Raw genomic sequence first — 7,988 nt, forward strand, 5'->3', positions numbered from 1 at the left:
CTTCCATGTTCCTGGAGCCTTGAGTGAGAGGTGGGCATGGCTGTAGATGTCCATTTAGGGTGGAACATTCCACAGTCACTCTCCCACACTTTGACTGGTTGCAAATTTCCTTATTAACCACTAAGCCACGTCACTTTTAACTGCAGGCCTCTACAGGTCACAAACACACAGGGACAACACAGTGTATGAGGCTGAGAGGCAAGGGGCTGTCTGGACCCACTCAGCTGACACTTTCCTGTGGCTGCAGTTATGGGTTGGCTGTAACAAGCCCCTGTTGTGTTACATGTCTGTTGTATGTTATCGCTTTGATCCCCAGATGGCAGCACTATTTGAGGAAGTTCTGGAAACTTTGGGAAATGGAGCCTAGTACAAGGAAATAGGTCTCTAGGGGATGTGTTAATCCCTGCTCTCCTCTCTCTCTCTCTCTCTCTCTCTCTCTCTCTCTTTCTCTCTCTCTCTCTCCTTCCTGACCATCATGAAGTGAATACCTCCCCTATGCCACACACACACCTACAGTCATGATGCTCTGCTCAAGTTCATGGGAACAAACAGCCATGGGCTGAACCCTTTAAACGAGCCAAATAAATCCTCACTCCCTTGTGCTGTTTCTGTTAGGCATTTCATCACCAACAAGAAACATAACTAATAGAGCTTCCGTTATTAAGGTTTATTCCACTGTGACTCATCTCAGGCCTGGCTGTCATCAGCCGTGCTGAACCGAGATACCTAAGCTCACCTTAGAAAGCAGCAGAGACTCCGAGGCAAGGTGGCTGTTTACGTGGCCTTTCCCTTCCATCCTTGTCTCTGACTGTCTCCAGCAGACAGCAGCGATCGCCTAAATGAGGGTTTGATCAATGGAGACTGGGCTGATATTGATAAAGGGCTGTGGTTTCTGCAAATCACCCAGCGCTCATAGATAGTGAAGATTAATCTTTACAAATATGGAGCAAAAGGGGAGGGAAGAAAAAACTCGAGTCGATTTAGTTTTTGATTATTACTTTCTCCAGACCCAAGAGTCACAGGTTTAACTGATGTACATTAGACAGGGATACAGACCCAGAAATATCACCCAATTACCCGGGAGCTTCTAGAAGGTGTTTTTCATGACAGCGAGTGGGTTTGCCTTTTCTATATCAGGAAGAAGATAAAACACCACGGAAAGGATGTGACTTTGCCCAGTGCACGAGTGCCAGCCTTACCAGACAACCCCGAGCTTGAAAATGTGCCTTCAGTCTACAGCATGCCCTTGGAAAAAGTTCATGCACATTTCCTGCTTATTTTTATTCAAAGCTGTGTGTATCTTTAGAAATTACACTGACTATTCCCTCCTGGAACAAGACAGATCTTTTCAAGAGCCCGCACCCGCACACATACACACACACACACAAAGAAGAAAATAATTTAACCTCCCTAGCCTTTGTTTTTCCATCCAGACAGTGGGTGAAACCTGGATTGATATGAAGCATTTTATCAATCTTGGCTCCCTATATTTGGACCTGGGCAAGTGTCTACTATGGGGCTGCCCTGTGCCATTAGGCTTTCTTTGTGACATCTTCGGCTTTCACCCACTGGGTGTAAATAACACCTGTCCTACCCACTTCTGTATGTAACCAAACCAACAATTTCCTGACACTCCCAGACACCCAGAGGGTCAGAGCCATGTGCATACCATAACAAGCAGATGCATCCCATTAATAAAAGGTGGGGAAATGCTCCTTGAGAAAACAGCTTCCATATTCTGTTCACACAAGCAGCAAAACTAAATACATGAACTCCATGCAGTTACAACTTCTTCCCGGACGCCCAGCTCACAGCCAGAGAACTTAAGGTCGAGTCTGTCACTACAAGGATCATGAAATATTAACTGGGGTACGGGCCAGCTTCCTGGCATGCCTAGTAGGCAGCCACATGCATCCCCATTTTAAGAGGACCCCACTCTGTGGTTGGGACCAGACACACTGTCTTCCTGCCCTGTGCGGAGCCCTGCAAACCTCACAGCTGGTCGTGACTGAAGAGTTTGAACTCAACTCAGGTCCCCAAGCCCCGCTGCGTGTTGATGGCCCTGCTTGACATGAGATCCGGTAAGAAACATATTGATTCTCTAAATGAAGGAGAGAGAGTAAAGGTGGAGGAGGGGAGAAGTTTCCCTCTAAAATCAAAGGAGGGAGGCTCCTGTCACCAAGCCTAAGGACTGAGTTTGATCTCCAGGACCCACATGGTAGAAGGAAAGAATTGACTGCCCAGAGCTATCCTGTGACCTCCACATATGTGCCACGTGCCATGTCATATGTGCACCCACACCCATTCACACACGCACACAAAACAAATGAATGCAAAAATATATAAAAGAAAAGAAAACCTAAAGAATTCTGATTAATAGTCATCTGTTACTTTAACCTCAAAACACAAACAGCTGGGACCCAAGATGGGTCATAACACAGAACTCTGAAACTGGTCTAGGGAGTTAAGTATCAATGTGGAAATGAATACCAAAAGAAAATTAAATTTAAAGGCCAGCAATATGGCTCAGCAGGTAAAGGTACCTTGATACAAACACTCAGAGACTGAATTTGATCCCCAAGACCCACATGATAGGAGAGAACCCATTCAGTTTTCCTCTAACCTTTGTATCCATATCATGACACATTCACACACACACACACACACAAATAAATATCCTTCATCATCCTTCATGATGAACTAGGTGAGAGGGTCAGATTACAAGAAAGAAATGAAAAAAGAACAATCTTTATTAATTGCTAGTCACACTCCTGACCCCTCAACTTGTTCAGCATGAGGGACGACACTGACCTGGAACCTTCCACGTATGAAGGTGAAAGTCAGGTTTATCACATGAACTCAGTGCTGCGTAGGCTGCCCAAGCCTGATCCCACTCTGAGATCTGCTTGATCTGGCTCAGGTTTCTTATTCTAATCCATTTTACTTCCAAAAGAAAAAGAAGCAAAGATCTAAACTCTCGGGAGACTTTTGTGACAAGAACTTTCTCAACTTCGGTGTGATGCCTTATTTAATTAGCTACCAGGCAAACAAGACAGGAGGTACTTGCAAGGAGCTGACTCCATCCCAGCACTGTGGGGACTTTCACATCATCCTAGACTAGATGTGCGGTCTCTGTGGTAGGAAGCCAAACAGAAGCCTAGCAAATATGCCTTCCAAGTGCTTGATGAGTGAGTTCCCAAATCCACCTGACAGGGGAGACGGTGGAGCTCAGAGGAGTGTAGATGGCAGACCTCGCTGCAAAGAGCATGCCTGTTTTCGCTGAGAGAGAAATATAAATTATATAGGGGAGCAGAGGGAAATGACTTGGTCAGTAAAGTGCTTGCTGTACAAGCGTGCAAGCTTGAATTCTTTCCCCAGAGCCCAGGTGAAAAAGCCGGGTGTGGTGGTGTGTGCTTGTAATTCTATCCCAAAACAGGGGAGGTGGAGACAGGAGGATTCCCCCAGCTCACTGGCCAGCCAGCCTAGCCTAATTGGCAAGCCCCAGATGAGTCTCAAAACACAAAGTGGACAGCATATGAGGAGTAATGCCTGAAGTTGTCCTTTGCTCTCCACACATGTACACGTTCTCTATCTATCTGTCTGTCTGTCTGTCTATCTATCTATCTATCTATCTGTGTGTGTGTGTGTGTGTGTGTGTGTGTGTGTGTGTAAGTGTGTGGTTTCATAGGGAGCTTTGTTTTGTATGTGCTATTTTCTCTGCGACACTCTCTTTCTAAAATGTAGAAACACTGATACAATGGCTAGCTTATGAAGCAGTATTCCCAGTGCTTCATTTATTACTTAAAACCCATTTCATCTCAATCTGTTCAAAATGTAGTTGGGAAAATTCTAGCAAAGCATCCATGCACATCATCCAGCTAGATGGTGGTTTGGTTTGGTTACTTACGAGGCTCTGTTAATGAGCTGTGAACATCACTTCCTTGTTCTGGGGGTGCCCTGGAGACATTCAAGGGGGTAGACTGGGGAGTAAGAACCTGAGAGAAAACCTTCCTAACAACAGGTGGATATAGGAGGAGAAAGAACAATGCTGAGGAGAGTATAGAATGTTCCAGAAGCTGACATACATCTGAAAATTACCCTCTCCTGATGCTTGCAATTTTCAGCAAAATCCCATAAGCTCCCAAGTGTGGGGAGGTTTCCTAGAGGCAAAGATGAACAGACAGGTTCTGTGTGTGGCCTCATGTGGTGAGAAACAGAAATGAAATTAGGAGTGTGCGTCCCAAATCATCAGGACCTCATTGGAGTGAATTTACACAGATCTTTGAGATCTCAGGTTCTCAGCAGCTAACACCTGTAGCCCTTTGCTTGAAGAAGAGCCACCCTGGTGGCCAGGGTCCACTCTGCCTGCACATATGGTGGATCTGAAGTACTGAGAAATGGAAACAATGCGAAATCCTCCCTGAGATCAGAACTCAACCATGACCGATTGGAGGAGTAAGTTAGCATGCCAGCGCCTTCATCCCTCGGGTATGATAACTCCAGGGTGTTCCACAGAAGGTTTGGCCTTCCTTTTAACCATTCACAGTGTGTTCAGAACCTACTGAGAGTCAGGTTCTGTGCCAGGTAAAGATTATTCAGTGGTCAGCAAGTTCTTCACTTTTGGTACTGACAGCCAAAAAGCATCTGTGGAAAACCCAGACTATCAGGCAGGAGTTCAAGCTCCTTCCCTAACTTCAATTACCCTGTGGACACAATCACCAGAAGTCATTTTCTAAAAATGGTAGGCCATGAAATGTTGTTCTCTCTCTTTCAAAATAGACAAGATGAGGACAGTAAGCCAGAGCAGGTGAACTTTGGAAATTCAGTCATTTCGATGCCACTGTCATAGCTTCCTACGTGGGGATGAAGACCTAGGCTCTTGTTAGTTACTTTCTCATTTTGTGATAGTGCATCGGATCGAAACAACTTTGATAAGAAAGGGTTTAGTTGGCTCACTGTTTGAAAGCACACAGTCCATCGCAGCAGGGAAGACATGACAGAAGAGCCTGTGTGTGTGCCTGGGACTTCCCACATCTCAGTGGACCAGGAAGCAGAGAGCATTTCTAGACTAGAGGTAGGACAATTGCCTCTCAAGGCCTGTCCTGTGGTGGTATTGTGTTCCCCAAAATATTGTGCACCCCAATAACTGGCCCTGGGTTTGATTTTATTAATAAGAACTTTTAAGATTCATGCTACATCTGGCGCCCAATGTTCGTGGTACAAATTCGTAAAAAAAGCTGCTTGCCTGTGGCCTTGAGGGCCCCTGCTCAGACCCAAGCTACCCTCAGCCAGTTGTGGTGAAGCACACTGGTTGGATTTACTAAAGGAGGCAGAGGCAGGAAGATCCCAAGTTTGAGGCCAACCTAGGAGAAGCTTTGGCCGGGGCCGAACCACAAACAGTGGTGGGACCATGGAGGCAGTGGCTGCTGCTCCAAGTTGCTAGCTTCTTCTCATCGTGTTGGTGACTGCAGTGATGCTGCTACCTGAGATGAAGAGTTTACCGATACTTGTTCAGAGAATAATTGCCAGGACCATTGTGTTACAAGAAAGCATCGACAAAGGTCAGTTTGGAGAAGTTTGGCAAGACAAATGGTGGGGAGAAATTGCTGTGAAGATTTTCTCTTCTAGGGAAGAACATTTGTGGTTCTGAGAGACAGACATTCATCAGACTGTGATTGCTCCAAACCACAGAGGAGGCACAAAAAAAGAAATCTGCAGGGAACCATGACCACGCCTAACAGTGACTTTGGAATCTTCAAAAGGAAGATGGAACTCCACAAAGATGATTCCACATGAACTATGGTAAAGCCATTAGCTGATTAACACTACAGAAAGATCGACTTTGGACTACAAAGTACTCAGGACAATTTGAGATGGCTAGCTGAGATGATCCAGCCTGACAGACTACTTGAACAAGGACTTGAAACAAGCCCTGCACTTTCTCGTTATGCAGCAACTGGACAAATGATACAGGACTTGACAATTAACCCAAAATTTTCTTTTCAGCATCCCCTAAAGATGCCTTCACCCTAGAAAGAGGAAGCAATTTTAAGAAAATGACACCCACATTCCCAAGAGGTGGGATGGGAGGTTTTTGGTCGTTTAATGAGTTATGGATATTGTCATTGTTTATGATGGTTGGTTACAAGTTGTTAATTGTTAATGGTCAGGAAAAAAGCTGAACAAGGAATATAGATTCAGAGTTTTTGGTTTTTTTTTTAAAAAAAAGAAAAAGAAATAATAAGATAAATGGGTAGACCACTGAATCTACTCTAAAAAGAAAAGGAGATATAAAAATGACAAAAGGTAGATTACTGAATCTATTATGAAAAGAAAAAAGAAAATATGAACATGATAAGATAAAAAGGAAGATTATGGAATCTACTTTTAAAAGAGAACTACTTGTTTTAAATAGGATAAGTAATGAAATTTTTTTGTCTGAGTTTATCAAATGTTACTGGACTGGACATTGTTAATATATATAATGGAGTTTTTATCTGAATCTGTTAAATGTTAATGGACTAGACATCATTAATGTAATCTTGACTGTGTATATTGTATATACTTATTGGATATAATTTTTCTTGTATTAGTTATAAACTTTTTTAAATTTTAGACAAAAAAAGGGAAATGTGGTGGTATTGTGTTCCCCAAAATATTGTGCACCCCAATAACTGGCCCCGGGCTTGATTTTATTAATAAGAACTTTTAAGATTCATGCTACACTGTCTCTCAACCACCCATGTCCTCCAGATAAGCCCCATCTCCTAAAGGTCCAGCAGCAGCAGCATCTGGGGACCAGGTGTTTAAGCACGTGAGCCTGTGGGGAGCCTGTCATATTCAAACCATAACAGGCCTTTTCTGTTCAAACGCCTTAGGACACTATTGAGGGACACAAGACAGGGAAAGCATGGCTGCTAATGAAAGACAAGTACTAGAGGGCAGAGGGAGCCTATGGGTTCCATCTTCAAGATCACAGGCAATGCGCATTCAGTGAATGTCACAGGTGGACTCTGATCTATCTACTCCAAGCCCTGCTCTGCGTATTCGTAGCTCTGAAGAATAACCAGGAATGAAACATTTTGAGACAGAGTGTGCCCACCCAGAAGAGCGTGGACTCTGTTCCATCCCTAAAAACAAGGCATCCGCTTAAATCCTGAGTCGTACAAGCCAGAGGCAAAAAAAAAAAAAAAAAAAAACAGACCAGGCTGCTTTCAGGGGTACCTTAGCCACAGTGCAAGTAAGACGTGCACAGCGATGACCCCGCTCATCTTGCAGCAGCTTTTCTGAATCTCAGGATGAGTGGCAGTGAGCCCAAGCCTTCTACTGTCACCTGCTATCTGTCTATAAGTGATAAATGGCCGCCTTCTATCTACTTGGTGTAACTGCTATGTGAGTGTGTGTGTGTCTCTAACATGTTAGGAACCAGAGCACAGAACCTGCTACATAAAGTCTTCTGCCATACTTACCTGGCAGGGGAGATACATGATCACGAAGGTGGTTTTCCTAGAGCGAGGCTTATCCATTGCACTCCGGATGTGCTGACCCCTGCGATTTCCCCAAATTCGGGAAACTTGACTGCATAATCTGTGGTAGTGGGGGACTGCGTTCACACTCTTCCCTGTAAAAAAAAAAAAAATTTTAAACAAATAAATAAATAAAGTCTTCTGCCATAATAACGCCCCAGTGGCTTGCACTGGTGGGAGTTCCCGGCTCAGAGCTTAAACTAGGGAACCTGATGGACGGCCTCTAGCCACCGTTCTCCTGGACCCAGTATGGTGGTTGTACCAGACAAATGCTGAGTGCAGCATAAATCCTTAAATTGAGTTCTTCCAACCCAGGGTAAGATGTGTGTCTCAGGAACTTCCCATTTTCCTCATTCTCAGAACGAGGCTGAACCCAAGATTCTTCCTAGCCAGCCTCCTGCTCCCACCGGCCTTTCAGAGATGCTGGCCTTGCATGTGGCTCAGGCTTGCCCTGCTCTTCCT

At 44.5% G+C, this 7,988-nt stretch overlaps 1 non-coding gene across 1 annotated transcript; it reads left to right on the forward strand.

Annotated features, from left to right (window-relative positions):
* Window positions 1-7,461: 7,461 nt before the first annotated feature.
* Window positions 7,462-7,624, forward strand: LOC114703717. Its single transcript, XR_003736170.1, has one exon. It is a non-coding gene; the product is annotated as a U1 spliceosomal RNA (small nuclear RNA).
* The last annotated feature ends 364 nt before the right edge of the window (window positions 7,625-7,988 follow it).

This window comes from Peromyscus leucopus, chromosome 1 (genome assembly GCF_004664715.2).
Source record: "Peromyscus leucopus breed LL Stock chromosome 1, UCI_PerLeu_2.1, whole genome shotgun sequence".
In the NCBI taxonomy this organism is placed as follows: Eukaryota; Metazoa; Chordata; class Mammalia; order Rodentia; family Cricetidae; genus Peromyscus; species Peromyscus leucopus.